Genomic DNA, 25,983 nt, shown 5'->3' with positions numbered 1-25,983 from the left:
GTTCTATGTATCGAATGACAGTACCCTGTCTATGCCAGAGGTTTAAAAATAATGTATGGGTCATGTGGTATGTAGTTTGTTGTGCCCATTGTTCATCCAGCCTGTTGGCCGCCGGGCCCCTAGTGGGACCCGGCGTTACCATAACTAGCAACGGGGACGCCGGCCGTTTGTACCAAGAGAGTAATTATACTCTGGCAGGTCCTGCCACTTACTTTCCTGGGACCTAAAATAAAGGTTGGAGCGATCGCGGTTGATTTAAGTAAAATTGCATTTAGAAAGCGTTGTGTGGAGTTTTACGATGAAAGAACTATTTCTAGAGGGCCTAAAAGGGTGTGGCAAAATTTGGACATGTGGGGCAGTCGCTGTACAACAGAAAGTGTTGGGAGGGAAGGATGAAGACTGGGGGGGATGAAATAGGAAGATGAACCCCATTTTCAGTTGGGCATGCCCATGCCCCACCAGAGTGAAAATATAGGGAGGCGAGGAAGGGAGAAGAGCAAATAACCTCCCCCCTCCCCAGGAAACAGGATTGCTGTTGTTGTTGTTGTTGTTGTTTGGTTTTTAGGAGCATTAGCAACTAAGGCCATATTGCTCCAGGATATGCGGTGGTCATTCCTTAACCTTTCCGCATCCTTTGTATTTGGTGGTAACGGGCTCGAACCCCGGTCTAATCAAGAAGCGTGTGCTACGCACTGCTGCTCCTTCCCACCTGGCTACGGAGGCGCCAGGAAACAGGAAAAAAACAAGGCCACACAAGGGAGTGCGGCTTTAGGTAGCCATTAGGCCATCCAAATCACCCTAAAGTCTTCTTTCTGTGGCATGGTGAGTTTTCTTTTTTTTTTTTTTGTTTTGTGTGTGTCAAGCACTTGTTTGACTTCCTGCAGTATTTCTAGTCGGGTTGCCTTTGGTGTATTGCTATCATTGATTTCCTTCTGGAAAATAGATCCTGGGCATATTGACTGAGTGCCTTGTAATCCTCTTGAGTGTCTAACAGTCTGGATTCTTGGTTGTCTGGGATATATTGGATTGCCGTTATTAGGCGTAGTCGTAGGTCATCATGCAAATCGCACTCAAACATTAAGTGTCTCCAGGACTCCGGGTTGCTACAGGGACAGTCCGCGTTATCTATGATGCCAAGTTGGTGAAGTTTAGCTTTAAACGGGCCGTGCCCTGTAAGGAGGAAGGTGGTATTTCGACCAGGGTGAAACCACGCTGGCGCCTTAGGATACAGCTTGGTGACAGTGAGGAGAAATCTTTTGGTTACTGCACCCTTTTCTGTGTCGCTCCATCTCCTCTGCTAAAACTGGACGATGTGGTCGGTGATTCTTCTCTTCTCACAGTCGCGGTCATTAGTGATATCAGTGGTGAGGTCATACATTGCAGCCGATGTGTTTCTAGCATGATGGTAAAGCAGACCGTAGCGGGTAGCCTCGAGGTCCAGGGTGAGAAAACCTGCCAGGACTTGGAGGGGGCAGCCGTGCTAGTCGTTCTAGTTGCTCTTGTCATGGTAAGGACGATGGTCCTCTGAATGGTTTCGAGGATCCATTTTTTTCACTTCTAGTCCCACCCTCCCGTACCACGGGTACGGGAGGGCGGGATGAAGGAATGAAGAGAGCTTTCCCCAGTCCTTGTGAGTAACTCTAGCGACGAGGGCCACGTATCTTGTTATCTTTTGTTTAATATATTTTAGGTGTAGCTTGAAATTTAATTTTCTGTCCAGGATTATTCCTAGGTACTTAATCTGTTCGCACAGCTTAACTGTTTTATTCTCAAACTTAATTGGTGGTGGTCTCCTTAAGTCTAGCGTACCTTTTAGCAGCACCGATTTTGTCTTGTCGGCTGTTAGTTTGAGCAAAGGTAACTCCGTCCATTGTAGCAGCATTTGCAGGGCATCATTTGCTTGCATTTCTAGGGAGAATCTGCTGTCAGCCTCGATGATCAAGACCAAGTCATCTGCATAGGCCTGGGCCTCCACACCATCCTGATCCATGGCGAGGAATTCATTCAAGACAATGTTTCACAAGAGCGGCCCCAGGACAGAATCCTGGGGGCAGCCCCTGAGGACTGGGTGACTGAGGCCTTTATATGGTGTACTAACTTGCACTGCTCTATCAGCCGGATAATCCTTCATGCAATTGTAAAGATTCAATGGAAGGTTGGCAGCTCTGAGTCTCGCCAAGACGCTCGGCCACCAGAGGGTGTCGAACGCCCAGCGAAATCCACTGCGATGACGAAGAAGTATTTCCTTTGACAATGGGTGACTCTAGAGAGGAGGTTCTGTATTGCTTCGATAGTGGATTTGCCAGGAGTAAATCCGTATTGCTTTGTCACGTTAGGATGTACTTCATTATAATGCAGTGTGATTCTGGTATGTAGCAGCCTTTCGTATATTTTACTAAGGGTTGGTAGCAAGGTTATGGGTCTGTAGGAACTAGGTATCTCCAGTGGCCTTGGGTTTTTTTAAGAGCAGTTTTAAATTTGCCTTTTTTCACTGTAGTGGAAATTTCCTTGCTTCCAGGCAACAACTGACCATATACCGGAATTGCTGCAATTGCAATTGCAATAATTCCGGTATATGTTCTGTTGCTTATTTTGCCATCTCCCATTCCATTAGGTCCAGTCCAGTCCAGGACATTTCTTATTTTTCGTACGGTTTGATGTATTCTGCATTTCTCCTAAGATAAAGGGGGGGGGTTCTATTTGGTCATTATTATAGGAATTATTTGCTTGGCAGATGGCCTGCTGCTCATCTGTTAGTTTTGTTGGCAGCTCCTGAAGGACGTTGTCCAGAATGTTCCCAATCGACTCCTCTCAAGTTATGGTTAAATTTCCTTGTGCTGTTTTGGTGGCTGTCACGACTTCCCCCCTGGGGAGTTTGTGAGTGATAATTTTTTATACCACCCCCAGGGGTTGTTGTTTCCTGACCCTTGTAGCAGCCCCTTCCATGACTCTCTTTTCGTTTTCTTTATCTGTTCAGTATAATAATTTTTAGCGATTCTATATTGGTTCCTGAGTTCAGTGACTTCTTGTTGGGACCAATTCCTCCTAGCCCTCTGAAATTGTTTCCTTCTAAGCTGTATTAATTTCCTCATTCGTGTGAGCTCTGGATTCCACCAGGGCGTGGCCACTGCAGTGGGGATTCTTCTCTTCCTAGCTTTCTCTGCTGCTTCAGTTATTATTTCTGTTACGTCCTTCTGGAGTCGCTCCGGGTGTTCGCTCCCGCATTCCTGCTCCCTCAGTGCATGCAGATATTGCTGGTCTGCTGTGCGTTGCATCTCTCGGAAGTGTCCCAGTTTGCCTTGCTGAGGGCGAATCTATTTAGCATGTGCCTGTCGACGGTTGTTCTTGTCAGGTTGCTTTCTAATGTGAAGATTATTGAACGATGGTCCGAGGTCGTCCAGGCATTTCTTACCATCCAATTTGTGATGTGGGTGTCTATGTTTCTTGTGGCTAATGTTATGTCGAGCTCTGCTTCCCATAAGGTAAAGTGTGTTTAGGGTCAAACGGCACCAGGGGTTTCCCCCATCTCCGAGTTGCTTTCATTGTGGGTGAACCAGTTCGCTGGGAAATTCCAGAGATTTAAAAGTGTGAGGGACTTGTTCATCTGGTCATTTAGCCGTTGGACCCCTATTGAGGCCCAACGTTGCCCCACTTTCGCCCCGTGGAGGCAGACCAGGAAACACCAGTAGACAAAGATTTATTTATATATGTTGGTAAATTCGATGAGGAATAACTCTAAATTTTTGAAAGGCCGAGTGTGTGGGCGAAAAACGTAATTTGGAGATGATTAAATCAATTCCGACGTGTAGGGCAATCGCTTGCGTATGTGCAGGTAGAGTATGGGTGGGGAGACTGAAGCCTGGGGGGAAAAGACAGAAGTATGGAGTCGAGAGAGGAGGCAACCCCAAGTCACAGTGGGGCATGCCCAATCTCCACCAGAAGGAAAAGTGGGAACGGCGAGGAGAGTTGGAGACAGTAAGATCATCTCCTCCACCACCTGCATACCTGCATGCTCCCTCAGATCATGCAGATATGCAGAGCCCCCTAGCCTCCTTCATCTTACTAAAGATGAAGGAGGCTAGGGCGCCCTCTTCAAGTCGCCAAATGGCGTTTGGCAGCTATGCTGCGTTAAGTCTCTTTTCTTCAATGTTGAGTCGATTTCAGTCCAGTCGCTCATGGGGTAAGCCCCGTCCTTGTGTTTTTCATCTTCTTGTCTCATAGTTTTTCTCTGTAGTAACTCCATCGGATGGTATTTTATGCTCTTGTACAGTTTAACTTGTGGTGGTCTTTCGTCAGACACGATTTATGGTAAATAGCAGTTTTCTCCTCTCGAAGAGGTCCTGCGCATATTGAGAAAGTGCTCTGTATTCCTCTTCTGTGTCAATGAAGTGGGATTGCAGTCCTTTCGGAAGATCTTTGTGATCAGGATGCCTCTGAGATCTTCGTATTGTGGGCAGTCGTAGACCAAGTGATTCCAGTTCTCGACCTCCCCATAAGTGCAATTGGGGTTCTCAACCAGGCCGAACCTAAGCAGCTTCTCCTTAAAGGGGCCATGACCAGTAAGCAGCAAAGTCAAGTGCTTCCCCGGAAAGTACCAGGCTGGTTTCTTGGGGTATATTTTGCTGAGGTTGGGGAGGAATTTTCTTGTGATTTCTCCTTTTGTTGTATCGGTCCATCTTTGTTGCCACTCCCGAAGTAGGTAGGCCTATAATCGGACGTTTTCTGTTTTTGTACTACTCGCTGGGTAAATTATGAAACCCTGGAAGGTGGCAGCAACCCCCCCCCCCCCGGCGTGCAGGAAGAGCAAGCCAGCTTTTACAGTCTACAAATCGAGGGGGAGCGCTCCAGAAAGCGCAACGCCGGTGTGCTTACTGTTCTGCATGCTCGTGTGGTTGTTAATAAAATGGTCCTTTGTATCATATCCAGAGTTCTCCTATTGTAGGGGAGGTTGAAAGGATAAGTTTTTGCCTAGGATAACTCCTAGATATTTCATTTGGTTGGCAAGTTTAATGGTCACACCTTCTATTTTAATTTGGGGTGGTCGCCGTATTTGCAGGGTTCCTTTTAGTAGAATAGATGCGGTTTTCGTCGGTGAAATTTTTAACTCGTTTCTTGTAGCCCAGTTTTGTATTTTCTGTAGAGCTTGGTTTGCGGTGGTTTCCTGTTGGGCTCTTCAGTCAGCCTCAATGGTAAGAATAAGGTCGTCCGCAAAGGCCTGGACCCCGATCAGCCCCAGGTCCAGGTTCAGGAGATCGTCGAGGACCCTGTTCCAAAGGAGTGGCCCCAAGACAGACCCCCCCCCCGGGGACAGCCCCTGTGTACAGATCTTGTGACTTTTTGGTAGTTGGCATTTATTTCTACTCTCCTGCAAGATAGGTAGACCTCCATTACCTTGTATAGGTTGATAGGGACTGCAGCCACCCTTAGTCTGCCTAGGACGCTCGGCCACCACAGTGAGTTGAACGCCCTGGCAAAATCAATTGAAATGACTAGTAGGTATTTTTTTCTGCATTTCCTGTGCCTTCCGAAGCAGGTTTCCAAGTGCATCCACGGTTTCCAAGTGCATCCACTGTGGAGGAACCCGGCTTAAATCCGAACTGATTCCTAGCCACCAGGTTTGTCCTCTCATAGTGGTTTTTGATTCGCTTGTGCAGCAGTCTCTCATATAGTTTGCTGACCATTGAGAGCAGTGCGATAGGTCTATATGACTCTGGGCAGTCCGGTTTTTTGTTAGGATTTTTAATTAACAACTTGGTGTTTGCTGTTTTCCATGCTGTGGGGAATGTGCCTGTTTCCAGGCATCTGTTGTATAGAGTAAGTAGTAAGTGCGGTGCAAATTCTGCAGTTTTCTTCAAGATCTGTGGTTCAATCATGTCCAGTCCTGGGCATTTGCGATTTTTGATCTTGGTGGCAGCCTCACTGAGCTCTTTCAGGATGAAGGGGGGTTCGATTGCCGAGGTGTTATAGTTTGCGTTTTTCTTGCATGGTTAATATTGCTGGTTCCTTAAAGATTTATTAGTATTATTAGTATTAGTAACGGCCGTATGGTGCAAGAAAGCCTATGGCTTATGCTGCACCAGCCAAAAAAAAAAAAAAAAAAATCCGAACAAAACAATGATATAAACAAAAATTAGATAAATAAATAAATAATAATAATTAACAAATAAATAAAAATAATAAAATGAAATAAAAGATAAATAAAACGGAAATTAATCCTATCATCCTATGCGCTTCCCTTACCCGAAAGTACTATCCAGATGACCTTTGAATTTCCCCAAACTGTCGGCCTCTACCACCCATGAAGGCAACTTATTCCAGTAATTTATAACTCGCTGGCTAAAATAAAACTTCCTGCAGTCCAATCTAAACATTTCCCTCCATAACTTGAATTTATGTCCCCTAGTTCTAGCATCATTTATAATCTTGAAAATTTTGTCCTCATTCATTTTACTGATGCCTCTCAGAGCCTTAAACACCTCAATCAAATCTCCTCTAAGGTGTCTAGTTTCCAAACTCTGCAACCCACATATTCGAAGTCTTTCTTCATAAGGACGCCCTTTTGCCGATCTCACCAGGCGAGTAACCCTTCTTTGCACCCTTTCAAGAAGCTCGATGTCTTTCTTTAGGTGCGGTCTCCATACTTGAACACAGTATTCCAAGTGTGGTCTAACATAAGCCTTATATAATGGGATTATCACGTCCCTATCTCTACTTGCAAAAGTTCGATAGATCATCGATAGGACACCATGGGCCTTCCTTGCAACCTGTTTACAATGCTCAGAGAATTTCATGTCTGACCGTATCGTAACACCCAAGTCCCTTTCCTCCAGTACTGGGTTTAGTTGAACTCCACCAAGTGAATAAGTTATTTTGGGATTACTGTTTCCCAGGTGTAATACCTTACACTTTGTTGGATTAAAGCATAGCTGCCATTTTTCTGACCATTCCTGAAGTCTATCTAGGTCTCTCTGAAGAAGCTCAGCTTGACAGTGATCATTAACTACTCTACCAATTTTAACATCATCTGCAAATTTAGACATCACGCCCTCTATCCCTTCATCAATGTCGTTTATGAAAATTAAAAACAACAGTGGTCCTAATACTGATCCTTGGGGAACCCCACTTCTTACATCAACCCAATCTGAGGAATAGCCATTTATCACAACACTCTGCCTCCTGCCCTGAAGCCATCCTTCTATCCATCTAAGGATTTTCCCAGTGATTCCAACCTGTTCCAGCTTATAAAGCAACCGCTCATGTGGGACTGAGTCAAAGGCTTTGCTGAAATCTAAATAAACAATGTCGAAATTATTCCCTAAATCCAGCTCGTGAGTGACCCTTTCGAAATAGTGAACCAGATTTGTTAAACATGATTTTCCCTTTACAAAACCATGCTGAGTATCCTTGAGAATTTCAATTCGATCCAAATGATCCTGAATTCCACCCTTGATCATTGCCTCCATGATTTTCCCTACTACTGAAGTCAGACTGACAGGTCGATAATTTCCCACTTCACTTTTAGAGCCACCCTTATGTATGAGAGATACATTTGCACTTTTCCAATCCAAGGGAATCTCCCCAGAGTCTAGTGATGCTGGCATAACCAGCCTCAATGGTTCAATGCACTCGCTTGCCGCCTCTCTTAAGATTATAGGGTATATTCCATCAACTCCAGGAGCCTTACTGGTCTGTAGGCTCGAAAGTTTTTTCATTAAATAATCTTGCGAAATTTCAATATCATTAATTACATATTTTTTAACTTTGCTCCCACAATTTCCCTTTGCCACAAAAGGCTTTTCATTTGTAAATATCGATGCAAAATAACTGTTGAGTTCATCTGCAACGGCAGCTGGTGTATTTATTACTATCCCCTTTCCCTTACGTAAAGGTCCGATCTGGTTTGTCCTGCTCTTCTTGGCATTTATATATGTGAAGAATTTTTTATCCCCCCTCTTTTCTCTGTTTGCTAGTGATTTCCCATAAACTGCCTTTGCCTGTCGAACCTTTTCTGTGGCTCTATTACACATCACCTTGTAGCTGTTATAGGCTTCAGTACTTTTTATTGCTCTGTAACCTTTTCATGCCACCTTTTGCTGCTCAAGTAATGTGGCAACTTCACTATTCATCCAACTTGGAACCCTTCTCGTGGAGTATTTTTTTAATGGTAAATACGCATTCAAGGCATCTGTGATTAATGTTTTAAAAGCGTACCACAGTTCAATTGTATTCATTCTCTGCGCGATATCTACCCAGTTAATAGAGGCCATGTAGTACCTTAAGGCATCGTAATTTGCTTTTCTGAAATTAAAACCCATTCCTTTGCCTTTTACTTCTGCTACCTCTCTCGTCATCATCCACCGTAGAACTCCGTGATCACTTCCTGCTACAGGTTCCTCTACTGTCAGCCCTGTTATGTCATCTGATTCATGTGTGATGATGAGGTCTAGGATATTCTTTTCTCTAGTACTTTCCCTGACATGTTGATACAAATAACAGTCATCTAGTTGATTTAAAAATTTTGTTCCCCATGTCGAGTTTCCTTCCCATTTACTCCAATGAATTAGAGGCAAATTGAAATCACCCATAATTAGGCATTGACGCTTACTTGCCCATTCCATTTGCATGTAGAGGCTTTTGTCATAATCTTCACAATCACCTGGTCTGTAGATTAGTCCTACTCGCATTATACCTTTGTTTCCAACTATCTCACACCATACAGACTCTATACTAGCACGTGAAATGTCTGAATCCGGGAAAGCTATCGTCGCACTCAGGCTGCTTCTAATAAGAAGCATTACCCCACCACCCCTTCTATCTACCCTATCCTTCCTAAATACATTATACAAGCCGTACTGAAACTCACTCATCATCCCAATTTCCGGGTGGCACCGCGTCTCTGTAAGCCCTATTATGTCCGCGTTACTTGTTTTAACCAGCAGTTCGAATTCGCTCATTTTATTGACGACACTTCTAACGTTTCTGTATAAACAATTAAGATTTACTGTTCTTGTAAATTTAACAACCCTAACACAACCCTTGAAGTTTTTTAGGCTCTCTTCCCTGATATTAGCTACCCGCTCACGTGAAACGTGTTTGCCCCCAGAACATCTAGATAATACGTCCAGTTGGGGTAACAGATAAGAACTCTTAAGGTATGTGCAAGAGTTACTTTGACCAATATTATCAGATAAACGCGTGTCAGTATTACCCACATCCCCCCTAACTAGCAGTTTCCCTGAGCCTTTAAGGTATCCTCAATAATACTGGCACCACCATTGTTTAAGTGTATCCCGTCTCTACAAAACAAATTCCTTCTACCTACAAGTGTGGGCCATGCTGATAGAAATTTACCCCCTAAAGCCTTGCAGATTCCTTCAAGTCTTGAGTTAATCCACAAGGCTCTTAACATATAATCCCTCCTATCGTGTCTGGGCAGAATTGCAGACATATAGTCATTATGGCCTAGCTCGCGACATTTCCTCAGCATGGTCCTGTATTTTTCCAACAAATCGTCAGATCGTGTACGTTTAATATTATTTGTTCCCACATGAATAATAATATTTTCTTTACCCCCTTTAAAATCTGACAGTCTGTTGGTGACATCATCAATAGTTGCTCCCGGCAGACATACCCTGGTTCTGCTCCACCTATCTTTATTGTCCAGTATGTCCAGTATGTTGCCCATTGACTGCTCCCAGGTGGACGTTAGGTTTCGCTCCGGTGTCCTGGTAGTACTAATGACCTGGCCCCTGGAGAGCTTATTGGTTATCACCTTGTAGACATTTTCGAGCCCCAGTGGACGGTGTTTCCAGAAGTAGACACTAGGCGTTCGCAGGAACGCTTAGGACCTTCTCAGGACCTCCACCTCATCTTCTGCAAGCTCTCTGGAAGTCTTTTCTTGTTTTTTGCATTTGTCGTCGTAGTACTGCAATTTCTGGTGTCCACCAGGGTACTGCGCCAGGTTTTGGGTTTTTTTCTTTTTATCACTGGATCACTGATGTTCAGTAATAATTTTGTAGTTTCTCTCTGAAGGTCATCCGGGTCGCTCCGGGGGTTTATGTTTTCCAGATTGTGTCTAATTGCCGTGGTGAGCAGCTCTCTATACAGTATCTGCATTTGCGACTGCATATCTCTTTTGTGGTTGGCTTCTTTGAGTTATTCTTGTTAGTTGTCTTTCAACTGAAAAGGTTATTGCCCAGTGGTCTAAGGTGGTTCATGCGTCCTCCACCCTCCAATCAGTGACATGTCCGGCCATACTCCTGGTGGCCAGGGAGACATCAATTGTGGCCTCCCAGAGGGTGCTCGAAAATGTTGGCAGATGATGGGGTCGATTTAGTACAGTTAGATGGGATCCTGAAAGGTAGTCTTCTAAGAGTTGTCCATTTCGAGTTCCTCGCCTGTCTGGGGTGACGCTGTGCCATGCCGGGAGCGACAATTGACGTCAGCTCCAATGATGACTCTTTGATTTGGTAGGGTATCCTGTAGGCATCGAAGGTAGTCGATTGCAATGTCTATATCTTGTCCCGGTCTGCAGTAGAGTGTCACGACATACTGGGATCCTAATGCTGTGCCATGTTGTGCACAAGCAGCCCATGGAGTACACAGCTGTGTGATTTTAGTTGCGCTGATGTTGGTGTTTCTTACCAGAATGGCAGCCCACGGGGTGTCGTCATCCGTGTGAATCACCTTGTAATTGTGTGGGTACCCTGCGACACGCTTTAGATGTGTATACGGTTCCTGTACTATAATGACATTAAAGTTTTCGGTTGGTTGGTTGTTGGGTTTTATTGGCGCATTAGTAACTAAGGCTATAATGGGCCAAAACCAGGTGCCAAGTTTTCGTCTTCGGCTTTGGTCCGTATCTGGATAGCCACTGCTCTGGCCCGTTGTGCGTTAATTTGGATTATTTTCAGGATATTCTTGTTATAATTCTTAATTCTCGTTCCCATAGTTGATTCTGCTTTGGTATAAGTCTTGGTTCGTTGGTATGTAGGGCATTTGGGGTCCCTAAGTGAGTGCTTGTGGTCTAATTTCATAGTCTTGCAGTTAACGCAGGTGGGTTCCTTATCTTTGTGGGGGCAGGTGTTAAAATCGTGGCCCTTTTCGGAGCAGTGGCCACATGTTGAGGTTGTCTGTGCACACGTGTGTGTGTGTGTGTGTCGTGTGGCCAAACTAGCAGCAACCGTAGCTTTTCGGTATGACTACTCGTTCGTGATAGCGGTAGCTTCCCCATTTAAAGAAAACCCTTGTTTGGTCTTTCAGGAGCTTCCAGGCCTCTGGGGTAAGCTCAACTACCCAATTTTTATTTATTCCGTTTCTCGCTTTATGAAGTATTTGGGTATTACTGTTTCTTGTGGGTCCTTTCCCGGGATTTTGCTCTGTAAGTTCCTGTGGTACAGCTCAGACGCTAGTTGGTCAGGTGTGACATCCTTGTCTACGTCATAAATTATTACAGCCGTACCTTTCCTTTTTGGTGGCTCAGCTGTTAGGGCCCAGGGCAGCAATCTTGGGGTTTTCAATTATCTCTTGCATCTCTCGCTTTGACTCGGTTTCGATCACGAGTCCTACGCTCCTTAGTTTGCGTATTCCTCTTATTCTTGTTTGCTGGAAGTCGTCCTTCATAGTGCTTATTAGTTTGTTCTTGATTTCGCCATTTGTACCAATTTCCTCGGTGTTTTTGGGTCTTAGTATTACAAGGTTAGGCGTTGGGAATAGCGTTTTTTTCTCTGGTTGTTCCTTGGCTGGTATGTTTATTACAGTTGGTAGGTTCCTCAGCGCATTTGCGTAGGTAGGGGCGCGCATTTGTGTGCCCCCTACATTCCAAGTAGGCCTTTAAACTACCCTGTTCTCCAAGCACTCATCAAGGCTCATAACAACGAATTAGTTGGATGCCGAATTAGTAGCAATACCAATATGCATATGTTACTGGAAGGTTTGATTGATTCCTGCGTAAGCAAGCAGGAACAGCACAATAGGGTGCGTGTGCGAATGTGTAAATGTATTTAATGGTTATTTTTAATTGTCTACTTTCGACCAGTACACAATTATGTATAGGTAAGGTTTTGGGTTGTGAAACTGTATGTTCTGCATCATTTATGAGTTCAGTATTTTCCCTCATAGCTGTCATTAATGATTACATGATCACCCCTGACAACGCGACTTTCATTAATGAATTCCATCGATATATTCGCTGAATTTTCATACATATTATGTAAAAGGCGTTAAAACTGATTACGAGGGCATCCCTGGCTTCACAGGAGGGGATTTGCACATCTACATCCTCACAGACTGTAGATGTGCAAATATATTCGCAATTCACAAACGGTAATGAAAAAGAGCCACGAGTAATTACAGCCTTGTTAGAACAGAAGAGGCCTGTGGCACTGGGTTCCATTACTAAGAAATTATTCAGTTCGTCCAGTAAAAGCAGTTATTGTTATTGCTATTTTTATTTTTGGGACAAAAGCTGCTCAGAGTAAAAGCAGTAACTAAGAATTAACTAACAATTTAATAGCGGAAGCTTTCGAGATAACGAATTTCTTCATCGGCTGTAGAGGTACATACATACATTTGTACATGAATCATCATCATCATCAGCAATTTTAAATCCACTGTGGAAGAAGGCTTCTCCAGCAACTTTCCATTTCCTTCTGTTTTGGGCAATGGTCATCCATTTACTACCCACAAACTCGCGAATTTCATCTGTCCATCTCCGTTGTTGTCTTCCACGTTTTCTTTCTTTTAGCTCCGCTTGGGTACCATTCTGTTATTTTCTTAGTCCATCTGTCATCATGTCTTCGAGCTATGTTTCCTGCCCAAGTCTATTTCAGTTCTTTAGTTTTGATAAGAATATTAGTGACGACCCTTGTGAACAACTTGTAGATGTGGGATAACAAGCTAATTGGTCTATAATTTCCAATTTCTGATTTATCTCCTTTCTTATGCAGCAAAACTATGATTGCATTATTCCACTGCTCAGGCGACACACCTTTTCTAATGCACTTTGTGAAGAGCCTTGCCTGGCAAGGCTCTTCACAAAGTGCATTAGAAAAGGTTTTATTTGTTATGTCTCTTCCTCCCAATTTTAACAACTCTACAGTAACTTCATCTTCCCCCGGGGCTTTCCGATTCTTCATTTTCTTCAATGCATGTTCTACCTCATGAGGAAGAATATCGGGTATGTCGTATGTGTTGCTACTTTGCAATCCATCTTCCCCACTGCTGGTATCATTCCCTCGCTCCTTGTATAATTCTCTATAGTAGTCTTCTGCTATTTGAATTATGCCTTCTCTGCTGTTTATTTTGTCTATTCGTCAGTTTCAGTATCATTTGTCTTTCTGTATTCCTGCTCATGGCTGCTGATTTAAATCCTTTGTTTTCCCTTAATGCTTGTTCTACTTTTCTTGTGTTAAATCTTCTTATGTCCTCTCTGAGTCTCTTTCTAATGGCTTTGCATAACTCAGTATACTCAATTTTCTCCCTGTCAGTGTTTGTCTTGCTTTTCATTTGTCGTCTTCGGTTCATCATGACAAGTGTTTCTTGACTAATTAAGCTGTTCTGTCCTGTATGCTGGTGTCATGACACCAGCTTAGCGGACAGAACATCTCTATCCACAGAAGATATCTGTACCGCCCTTAATTTGTGCTTATCAGGCAGCGTCCTCACGTTTGGTGACTCTCTCTACAGACAAATGCACGGAACAGCTATGGGCACCCCTGTCATCTCCGTCGATGCTGAGATCGTGATGAAGGAACGCATATTCCTGAACCCGCCAGTACCGGTCACTCTCTGGTGCCGGTATGTGGATGACATCTTCACCATCATCCCCCGAGGTTCAGAAACACAGTCACTGCAGCACCTCAACTCCCTAACCACCTTCATCCAGTTCACATTAGAATTAAAGTCGAACAAGACCCTTTCTTTCCTGAATGTCTTAGTGAAGCGCGTGGGCTCATATCTGGCAACTTCGGTATACCGAAAGGCTATATGCTATGGTCAATTCACAAACTACAGGCCAGCGCATCCCTCCTGCCACCTGTACAGTACTGTGCACACAGTACTCTCTCGAGCTTGGAGCCATTCCAGCTCCGTGGTAGCCAGGTGCATCTTATTCGGCTCTTATTCTCATAAGAGCCGAATCGCATTTATAAGATCTTGCGCGGGTACCGTATAAAGTGCCTGCAACTTCCCGGTATATGTTTGCGATCTCTTGTATCCAGGGTGAAAACACATCTGCCCCAATTTTACATAGCTGTACTATATACTGGATCAAATTCCACAATTGTAGCAGCTGCTATGTGGGGGAAAGCGCCAGTAGGCTCCAGGACCGCCTCACGGAATATGATATGGCTATTTGCCTAGGTGACTCTACACACTCTGCATTCGCAGTTAATTTTTGGTCGATGCAACACGACCTCAATGCCAGTCGCGAAAGCGAGATGGTTGACCAACCCCTTCACTACTATCATCGTCTGTGGTTAGAGTCACTATACATATCTAGTTGTCGCAACGCTTTAAACCGCAATAGAGGTGTACGACCGACTACACCTTGCAGATGATAAAAAGGTTGGCAGAGTAGTTAATCAAAGTAATCATGGATTGTTATCACAACAGCACAAAGACAAATTATGCAGATGGGCTGAGAAGTATTGAAATGATAAAAACCTGTTGTTTTTTTTTTTCTGAGACGAATAAGGAGGTGATTATCTTATTTTATAAGGCAATGGTCACGTCTTGAGAACCACATATGGGTTAGGAGTCCACATTTCAAGGATGAAAAACTTCTGGAAGGGGTACAGAGAAGGGAAACGAGATTGGTGAGCAGAACAGAGGGGTGCCCTTACCAAGAAAGGCTTCAATTTTGCAAATTGCAGCGTCTGCAGACTTCATACCCGCAAGGAGATCAAAATGAAGCGTTTAAGGCCTTGAGAATTTTTATGCTGATGGCATTTTTCCTCTTGATGGGACCACACACACATAAGAGGGCATACATTCAAATTGAGGAAGGATTTCCAGTATCAATTACGTTTATTTTATTTTTAAAATAAATGTATATTCATTTAATTTTTGCTTCCTTCGAGATAACAGTATTTTTTTCAAACAAAAACTTCTCATAATTTGTAACACGTTCACATGGTAGAAATATGTTTAATATAACGCGAGGGTTTAATACAATGCAGTGACCTTCTACTATCACCACGTGTGGTACCAGGATTTAATGCAAAAATTCTTTGTAATTGCTTAAATTATCAAAGGATATCCCATAAGTGCAGAATTAAAGAAGAAGATCTCTTTAAAGTAGTGAATGTTATTGACAGAAAGAGGAAAAGCGGATTTTGTTCAAAAACCTAACAGTTTCGGGATTCGGCAAATTGGTCCTTGGTATGGGGACTAGGAACTTCAATCCAATGACTTCTTCCAACATTTCAATGACTGACGCCTCCCTTTTGCCTTTCCTGATGATTCGAGATTCTGTCCTTAATCTTTTCATAAATCAAAGCTGCCAGGGACATGACATAACCCCCGAGCAACAGATAAAATGGACTTTGAATTTCTTTAAGGGTAACGACTTTGTCCTTCTGGATTGCTGCTTTCGACAATAGGGATTTCAGCTTCATCCGGATAAAAACGTCATTCAGCCACTTTTCGAATATCCCAGATTCAGTACTCCTCCGGATCCTACAAAAATAAACAAAAACAGAATTTAATCACACGTTAGGGAGGGTGAAAACGTTAAACTCATCAAAGTTACAGTACAACACGAATCTCTTTGACCAGTCTCTTTGACCAATCCTGTTTTAAAGCAAACAGGATTGGTCAAAGAGATTGGTGAAAGAGATCAATCAAAATATTGATTGATTTTACTTACACTTCGTCTATTCGATCTCTAAGTGGATATGTTTTTCTGGTTGCAATAGATATTTGCAAAGTAAATATTGAATCTTCGGAAAAGAAAAACATTTCTGGATCAATTTCGTACGCAGCTGCTCTGAGATTATTTAGAGAATAAAGAAAGGCGAAATTTCCTTTTAATGCTATTTCCATGCCTGCCTTTGGCGTGCGCACGATGTACTCTTCGTTCTTTACCATGAAGTCTTCAAGATTCGAAATGGCTTTGCTTTTAAAAACCTAGAAATACAGATTTTATTTTCAAAATGAAGTTTGCTGTAAAATGGGATGAAAGAAAAAAATATACATTCTAAAAATCGATCAATTTTGTTTTTTGGTAAATATAGACAAAACATTATCGTCTCCTGGACCATCTGGATAGAAGGACGACTCCTAGCGAGCACTGGGGTGAACTGGTGAATGCTGCGTTTCACCGCATCCCAAAAATGTTCAATGGGCTGATTTGGCAGCCATAGAAGCGCACAAAATGTTTGTCTATGATTCTCGAAGCATTCCTGTACAATTCGAGATCCCCTTGTGACATTGGGCGTTGTCTTCTTGGAACAGTCCAATGTTATCTGAATACACAGTTGCCATGGAGGGAAAAATTTGGTACGAAACAATAGCGAGGTAGGATCTGGTGTTCAGGGCGTGTTCAATGAGGATAAGAGGAACAATGATGTCGATCTATGTATTTGTGTATTGTAGCACCTGGAATGTTGGTTCAACTATCGTTTTACTGTGAAGATACAGGACTCTGTAGAAATGGCCACACCTGTGTGTTGCGTTGTTTTCGCGCTAACTGTACATCTCATGTAATGAGACGTGGAATGCTCTATAAGTTCTGTAAAGGGGTATTTTCTTCCTGTTTGGATTCTACCACGTAGTTCCATATCTCTGGCAAGTCTGTGGTAGAATCCAAACAGGAAGAATCCAAACCCACCACTGACCTCTGGCTACCTCCCAGAGGTCAGTGGTGGGCAACGTGGGGACCCATCAAGTACCCCGCGGTCAAAAGCCACAAGAACAACATAACCCGTCATTGTACTACATAAAACAACTTACACTTTTGGCTTTTACAGCGTATTGGATCATCACACAGTCTGCGCGGGTAGCACAGTCGATGGATGATGCCAAACATCGTTAAAAAAAAGGAGAGGGTAATTGATCAACTATACAAAACTTATCAACACCTGTTAACAATCATTAAATCATTAAAGAATCAAATTGTATTTATAAGAAGTTTAATATTTCAGGCATTAATTGCTGAATTAAGTAGAATGGTCCTTACCCGAAAAGACACGAAGAACATTCTTCCGCAGGCATATTTCCCCGCTGACACCAACTTCTCTAACTCCTCTGTGGTTCTGACCGGTTTCTCCATCTCAGGAACCATCAGAAAAGACATCAGAATCGAACTATAACTTAATATCAGAACGAGGATGCCCAGACACCACGCACCATCTGCAAGCTGGAAAGACATCGTCGATGGCAGTCGAGTTCCAGTTCCTGTAAAAGTCGTGGAGTGTATGTTATAGGTTCTATTTTGTTATTATTTTCTTAATATTAAAGTGGTATTGCATCACCTTTTTCTTCAAACTGGTTGGTTCATCACCCCGACTTTCCCCCAGCAGTTTGTTTGTATCGCGTTTGGCCCTGGACACGTCAGCAAAACTCGTCACTAATGTACTGTATGAGGAACTCCAGTTGGATTTAACGATTCAGAGACTGAACACTCATAGCACATCTGATGCTTCTTTTCGCATCTATTGCGACAGAAGCCAGTTTGAAAGAATTGGAACGTTTACCAAATGGCCCCTCGGCACGATGATCAGGCCATTTTATGAAACACGAAGCAGAAAAGAAGCGATACCCTCAAATACCCCTGAGAAGCCACAACAGTCCAGACTCTGACTAGACGATGTATCTCTATTCCCAACTGACAACCGAACTGCTCTACATGGGATTGACCATAACAAAAAGGTCCATGAGAGAAGACTCGTCTTTGCTGTAAAAATGATGGTTGGCATTATTTCGGAACCAGACTTCTGGGCTAACTTCGGATGGCGAATCCCAGTACCAAGCCTTTGGGCCAACCTACAAGAGACAATTATCGGGGTTGTTTAAGAATTACGAAAGAGGTCACATAACAGAAGTCGATTCAAGATGCTCGAAATTATGATCACACGACATCAATATGGTGTATAATCCCCTACAACAGTTAATCTGGCCTGACAGCGGCAAACTATCCGCGATATAAGGGTATCCATAAGATTCCGTGGCAAAAAATACCATTCATCCACCAGCGCAGCTCACCAAATGACTGAGGAGTTGTCTATGGGCATGCAATGCGACGCACAAGGGCGTCGCACACATGTTCGATCGGACTTAGGTCTGCTGATCGTGCTGGCCACGGCAGTCTTTGGATATCTTCAGTTTCAAGATGTGCTTCCACCACTTGAGCTCTGTGTGCATTGGCGTTGTCGTACATGAAAAGAAAATCTGGGCCCACGGCACCCTAAAAAGTCACACATAGGGCTACAAGATCTGTTACAGCTAACTCTAGGCAGCTGCGGTATCGCTATCAAAAACATTAAGAGCGTTGGGACCATTTATCGTTATTCCACACCACACGTCCACCGCAAGTATCCTTTTCTGTGATGTTAGAGGGATGGTATCTATTTCCTCCTTGTCTCCAGATGAAATAATTTGTAGAATCTGGTTGTCGCTAAAACAGAACTCATCAAAGAACAGAACTGAACTCATTTATCAGGCAGGCCTCCAAGTCACATGTTCATGGCATCAGTTTCGACGAGGTCTGATGTGGAATGAGGTTAATCGAATACAAACCAGCTTCCTGGTGTAGAGTCCACTTGAATTGAGCCTTCTTAATACAGTCTGGTCGGAAATGTTTTCACCAGTGATCGCCGCAAGCTCCCGAGGCAGTTGATGACTGGACATCGTGGTTTCCCTCTTGCTGTTAGAGGTGGCTGTTCTGGTTGATGTAACTCTTCGACCTTGGCCAGATCTTCTTGTAATGGTTCCTGTGTCCTGAAACTGCTTCCATAGTAGAGAGTGGAGTGTGTTTACTGTCAACGGCACCAGGGGTTTCCCCCATCTCCATGAGGTATACATGGTGTGAAACAGAACACTGTCAATGCTAGAGGTTTAAAAGTGTATGGATTTTGTATATGTGTGGTGTCGTGTACCGTTGTTCCTCTGGTCATTTAGCTGTGGGACCCCTAATGGGACCCAACTTTGCCACGTGGAGGCAGACCAGGTACACCATTATTATAATTATTTACTCCGGCAGATCCTGCCATCTAATTTCTGAGATTTCACTGGCAAGGACCTTAAAAAAATAAAAAAATAAAAACGTAGGGAACGCTGAAGTTGGAAAAGCCAAAAACTGGAGGTCGCTGTTAATTTGACATGTTTAAATTTAGACGTATGAGCGTTCGCTTGCGTATAGATATAGTGGGGGATAGACTGAAGACTGGAGAGAAAAGACAAAAGTATGGGGACATTAGGGAAGACGACCCCAATCAGTCAGTGAGGCAGGCCCATGCTTCACCAGAAGGAGACACGGGGAGAAAGAGGGGAGGAGCGAGGTGCTGGCAGCAGAGCTGCAGGTTGTCAAGGTCGGTGCAAAGCCCAAATCACGTAAGTGTCCTATCCGATGAAGACATCGTTCCTGGCACACAGGTCGCGTCCAGGTTGTACTATCAGTTTTGTTGCCAGGCTTTGTTTAGTCGTTGGTGGATGTATATCTCGGATGCTACTGGAGGGACATTCGACGTCAGAATTGTGTCTTAGGTGAGCGGGAATGTTTTTAGTCTCACGAAGAGATTGTGGGCAAATATCTTGAAGGTCTTTCATCTTGCAGTGCCTTTCATCACTCAGGATGTGATGTTCTTGGTCTAGCAGCAGGTAATATATTTTTGTTACTAGTTGGCATCCGAGATCTTCATATAGTTCACATCTGTACATTAGGTGCTTCCACCTTTCAGGGAATCCACAGTGACATATGGATTGTTAGTGATTCCTAGGATGGAGAGTTTCTCCCTAATGGGTCTGTGTCCTGTTAGCTGGAAGGTAGCATGTAGAACTGGGAAAAACCAATGTGGCGACTTTGGGTAGGTCCTTTCGACATTGGGTATAAATTTCCTAGTGATGTTTCCCTTGGTGGAATTGGTCCAGCGGTCCTGCCATATCCGAATTAGGTGAATATCAAGTCGTCTTTTCTCTATCGTGAGGATGTTTTTTGGGTCTGTGGTATTCCATAGCTCCCAGACGACACTGTGGGATACATTAAGCCATAGTGTCACCTTCGCCTGAGACTGCCTGTCTTCAGGTCGTAAAAAATGCGCCATCTCAAAGTACCATCTAAACGACCATGGCTTGATATCCTGAGTATTGGAGATGGGGTTATCGCGCTGAGCAAGCCAAGAAACGGGAATGAATTGAATAGTAGTAACCTTCTTACTGTTTCAGTTGAACTAAGTCTACAAGTACTTTGATGATTGGTGCATATAAGTTTCAAGTGAGCAGCTGGTTTTGTGATCTTACCTTTTGCAGTCAGCGAATCAAAGAGACGCCAGAATATTTTGGATTGCGATACTGGACTGTAGGAAGTAAATCGTGAAGCAAAGTTTCCAATCTTGGTAAGAATCCAACTAGTAATTAAGAGTGCAACTGCCAGATAAACCCATATCTGCAAAAATAAAGTATGGAAAGTATTCTTTGGGATGCGCATGAGTAAATATTGCTAAAGAATAATCCTAAATGTAATAATTTTCATGCGCAAATTTTTCAAATTTTGTTCAGTTAAAGAGAGGTTTTATACACTTTACGGTTAAGACCAAATCCACAACGTACTTGCCTTGCCATTGGCTTCATTAAAATGAATCTTTGAGGTTTCTCCCCTGGAACACGAGTGGCGAAGGTCAGAGGCTGTATATGGTAAGCCACAGAGAAATGAAAATTCAACCACCTTTCATAGCTTAAGCCGAGGGCTAGTGAGATGTCCACTGTCTGAAAAAATATTGGATGAGCGATGAATTTAACTCCATCTAACCATAGCTGAAATGATGATTTCAACCATAATGGGAACCCATCGTATTACAATATAAATATATAACTATCTCCAATATTAGATTAAAATTTCATTATTGGTATAGTCTTACCCCATTCTGAAGAAGACCCATCATTCCACTGTAGTTCCCAGCATGCTTTTCTCCCATTTGTCCATCTTTAGGTATAATCACTTTGCTGCTGCTATGGAAAGAATAAAGATGTAAAAATTACTTCGCTGCCTAAAAGGTTGAATGACGTTTCATTTTTGCTTCATTTTCAAAGTTTTTATTAAAATGGAACCAAATGTTTACCAATTTGGACAAGTTGGAGTATTTTTTCAATATTATACAAGACTGTAGATGATCTAAAATGTTTTGCAATAATATAAAATGAGGAATGAGATGTAACTTATAAAATAGAACATCCCTCTGCTGCGCCTAAAACCCTACACAAATACTCGTTGCATGGTTCTAAGCGTAGCAGGAATTTACACCATGCCTGTAAATTGCGTGTGTTCTGTGGTCGATTTTCTCCTGGAAATTCTCGTTTTCTTTCTGAAAGAAAAACCTGAGTTCCCGAAAAGAATAACTATGCTACTCTCGCCTGAGACCGACTAAATCTGTCACGTTGTCAAAAATTCCCATAAAAATTCCTCTAGTTATTGATGGGATTCGAAGTCAGGTCTTTTCTGGCTGCTGTGGGGAGAACCAGAGAACACATGCAATTTACAGACACAATGAACAAGAGTAGATGAATTAACTTTGCGGGTGACCCTAATGTAATAGTTTATTTTTTTGTAAATTTTTCAATGCTTAAAAAAATCTTTGAGTTTTAAAAACCTTAATGCGATTAACAGAAAGGGTTCATGCAGACATAACAAAATTTTAAATTGTTACTCACCCAAAGCTGATCTGTTCCACCAGCAATTTTATTAGCTTGTTTTCCAAAAACCCGTCTTCAGATGGATCGGTCGAGTATAAGGGTTTCCTCTAGAAATACAATAAGATTATTGAAAGACAAAATACCATCCAGAAGACCGTAATGTACGATTTAATTTTATGGATAACAATAATGGATTGACAGCAGATGAAGACAAGCATTTGAATTTCTAAGTTCCAAAGAGAACAACCAGGAAAGTCCTTCAAATAGGAACCTGGATTTATCTTTTCGAAATTGTTAAGATATAATGCATTTGAGTGAGGTGCAATGAAACTGAGTCCAGGACGAAAAAGGATCCTAATTCCCAAGACATTGGGGAGTGGTGTTAGTCTAGGAAGAACTTTTTGCTGTCCTTTTCCCCAGTATTAATATTCGCATGGGATCTGTGAAATCTAGGGCCTGCCCCGGCTTATTTTATTTGGTATTTTATACGTAAAAACACAGCCAAGAGAAAACATTATGTATTGCAGTTTTATATATATAAAAAAAAATAGTAAAGTAATTATTTTATACAAAAGTATTAAAATTAACATTAAGTGCGTGGAATATTAATGACGCACTGAGTAAAATTTCCTGTTGATTAAAGATAGAGTTCAAAATCATAATTCCTGCCAACGATTCAATTGCTGTACGAATTCAGAATGGTTATTAGATGCAAAATAACGTGCACAAAAGTGGCTGGAGAGGAAACATTGATTCTTACCGGAATGATGGTTAAAGTCAGCTCACTGCCTCTTGCTTTCGCTTTCTGCTTCCTGAACACCATCTTTGGTGTGCCCCTTCTATCGCTTGAAGTCCATCTTTGTGTCCGAAGAGCGCACAATTTCCCTTTCTTCATTCCACGCAAGTGGTGAACCGAGAGGGACCCGTTCTGTAAAGGGGAACTCTGATGCTCTTAAACGTTTACTGTTACTACCACATAGAGTCATTAATGATAACATATTGCATTCTACATTCCAAGTTGAGAAATCTTGCTTGCAAAACCAGCTATAACTTTTTGAATGCCCACTGTTAATCATAAATGCAGACCTTCAGGTAGTTCGCAATGGAAGAAAGAAAACTTAACTTCAAAAATTCTCAAAGTGGAAGGTGGAATACAATGTGATGTCTTCAGCAAATTATGCATAAATTTTCTGATCATTGGAAAAATGACATTAATACACAACGGGAAGAGAGTGAGAGAAAGAACTGAACCTTGAGACAGAGCCATCTACCCACCATGAGTAATCGGAGAGAATACTGGATTCCCAATTACTAAAACCCGTTTGGAAGCTTATTTAGAAGACCTTTATGCCAAACACGTTCAAAAGCCTTTGAACTGTCAAGAGAAACTCTTGAGTTTCACCAAAAATAAAATTTTTTCCAATCGATTTATCCATAGATGGGTAATTTCATCTGATCAACGAACTGGCAATCGTTGATCAGATGAAAGGTTTCAAGATAGTTTAAAAGATGGTGGTGAATTGATTTCACTATTAATTTAGGATGTGTAGAAATAAGTGAAATGGGACGATAATTGGATGGGAGGGATTTGTCAACCTCTTTAGGAACTGGCTGGATACGAGAAAATTTCCAAGCAGAATGGAAAACAACTTTAGAAGAAGAACGTTAAAAAAGGAGACACAGAACAGTAGCTAGTTCAAGGGTACATATTTTGAGAATAAATAGAGAAATACCATCAGGACCTGGATTTTTCATACCATCAAGATTGTTTAAAATGCTTTTAACATATTTTTGATAGAAGACCACAGGAGGCATTGAATGGAGTGTACGAGGAATATTAGGAGGTGGTCCATGAAGAAAATCAATACACGAATTGAAAGAAAAATAAGATGTTAGCGGATCAACTTTATCTTTGGCCGAAGTAGCAATAGAACCATCTGGTTTTGACAGAGATGGAAATACAGATGGGCAAAGTTGCGGCCAATAGCTTTTGAAAGAAACCAAAATGCTCGAATACCATTTGGAAAGAAGCACGTTTTCTACTCTTAATCTATTCGAAATCTTGTTTGGATTGATTAATAACTGCTTCATATTTGTGTTCGAGCTTTGGTCAGGCAGAAAATGAACCTGCAAATTTGGACACAAGCCAATTACGATATACAACGTTCTTCTCTTGAACAGTCTTATTACATTCATTGGAAAACTAAGATTTAGATAATGGGCTGTGGAAGAATATACCCAGTTTCTTGACATAACTTGGCATCGACGATGTCCCCTCCCCTCCCCTTTACACACTACTCGCACTTCCTACAGTCACTATATGGCAGAGCAGAGGCAGAGAGATTATACGCTTGGTGATCCGGAAGCCACGTAGATCGTTACCAATAAGTTCGGCCCAAGAACAGTCTAGCTGCCAGCCTGTGAACACTGTTCTAGAGCTGTACTCTTGAAATGTAAGGAAGAGTGGATCTCGCCATGAGGTCCATATAATCATATTGCTGAAGAAATGATGTCTCGTGTTCGAACAATGAAATTCAAAACTCTTTCGCCTACCGGGAATTTTTATATCTTTTACAAGGAATTGCTGAATATAATTATAAAGAAGGATTAGTTCGTGTGTAGTATGAAGAAGGATCGTGTAAGAAAAGAAACTCACTTTTCCATCCCTACAATTGGCAATGTATACGTTATTAGCACATCCATAGAAGGTGCTCGATTGGTACGTCGTGTTCTCCACATCTTCGAAATCAGCATGGGGTACAAAGACCATCCAGTTTTCTTTTCTTGACAGAGACTGCAAGAGTACGTCAATATACAAAATTAATAATTTCACAAGGAGGGAAAATATGACAAAATAAGCTGACGACCAAAAAACATACCGACGACTAAGTAGCCTTGATTGCCTTTTGGAAATTCTAAAGCAACCAACCATCCTGCCCCATTTAATGGACATTAAATAGTACAGACGTTCCATACCGCGAATATTTGGAGTGTAAACAAAGGTTAAACTTACCTTCTGAGATGTTTCAATTGCTTCTTTTAGATCGCTGGCGATGTAAAATACATTGGTGGGACTGTTATGAGGATGGTACTCTTCGTCATTGGATCGTAGAAGGTTCTGAAATTCTGTCCAATCGAAAAGCACGGTTTTGGTGTAACTGCCATGCAGACGACTTGATAACACATCCGTCAACGAGAGCTCTAAAACAACAGGACTTTTAACTACAAATATTCTGTTTTTAGAATTACAAATTACAGAAATTTTCTCTTTCTAACACTTACCACCATTCTTAGGACCAGCAATCCAAATTTCTTTCTTCTGAATATTTTCTGACAACAGTCCGTGCAGGACGGTGGATATTTCATTGTCCTTCGAAGCAGAACCTTTCAAAAGGAAGTTATTACAGCAACATTCACCTTCAAGAATATGTGATATAAGTTATCGAAGAGACGTTTGAGTCTCTTCGATGACATTCGTCTTTATTGATTCTGTTGAAAATAAATTATTAATTTCATTATTTTTTGTCAGTGAGAAGCGTGAGTAGGTGTTGAACTCGATACTTTGCACGCAACAGTAATGGCGAGGTTGATCCATGCAGCTACACTGCTCGACAAAATTAGCGGACCACTTAGAAAACGTGGTGTAACTCGTGCAGCTTGCGATGAAGATGGACAATATTTGGTATGGTGATGTACCATAGAATAGCGATGAAAGGTGGAGAGAACTGCAAACTTCGGACAGGCATAAAAGACATTTGGAGGAGTTGTACAAGAATTACCAAAGTGCTTAAAGGTCACAGGATCTCAGGTTTTAATAAACAGCCTTAATAGTGGTGAACCATCCCGATATCAGTGTCTATAAGATTTTTGGGCACGAAATGTCATTCTTCCACCAGTGCAGACCTCAGCTCACGAAGGCAGTCTCATTCCGATGTGCAATGAGACTGCCTCATTGCACATCGGAATTTACACCCCGGGACGAGTATTATATCAAATATTCGCCTTCACAGTCACAAAAAAAAAATATTCACGAGAAACATTTTGTTCTGTTAATTTTGTCGAGCAGTGTAACTCACAGCACACAGATTCTATGTTGGCAGATGTAATTTCGGAATCAGAAGAGCTGTTTTCGTGCTC

Source organism: Mastigoproctus giganteus, chromosome 6 (assembly GCF_048544385.1).
Source record: "Mastigoproctus giganteus isolate SK-2022 chromosome 6, ASM4854438v1, whole genome shotgun sequence".
NCBI lineage: Eukaryota > Metazoa > Arthropoda > Arachnida > Uropygi > Thelyphonidae > Mastigoproctus > Mastigoproctus giganteus.
The sequence above is the reverse complement of the archived record's forward strand: the minus strand, read 5'-3'. Positions refer to the sequence as shown.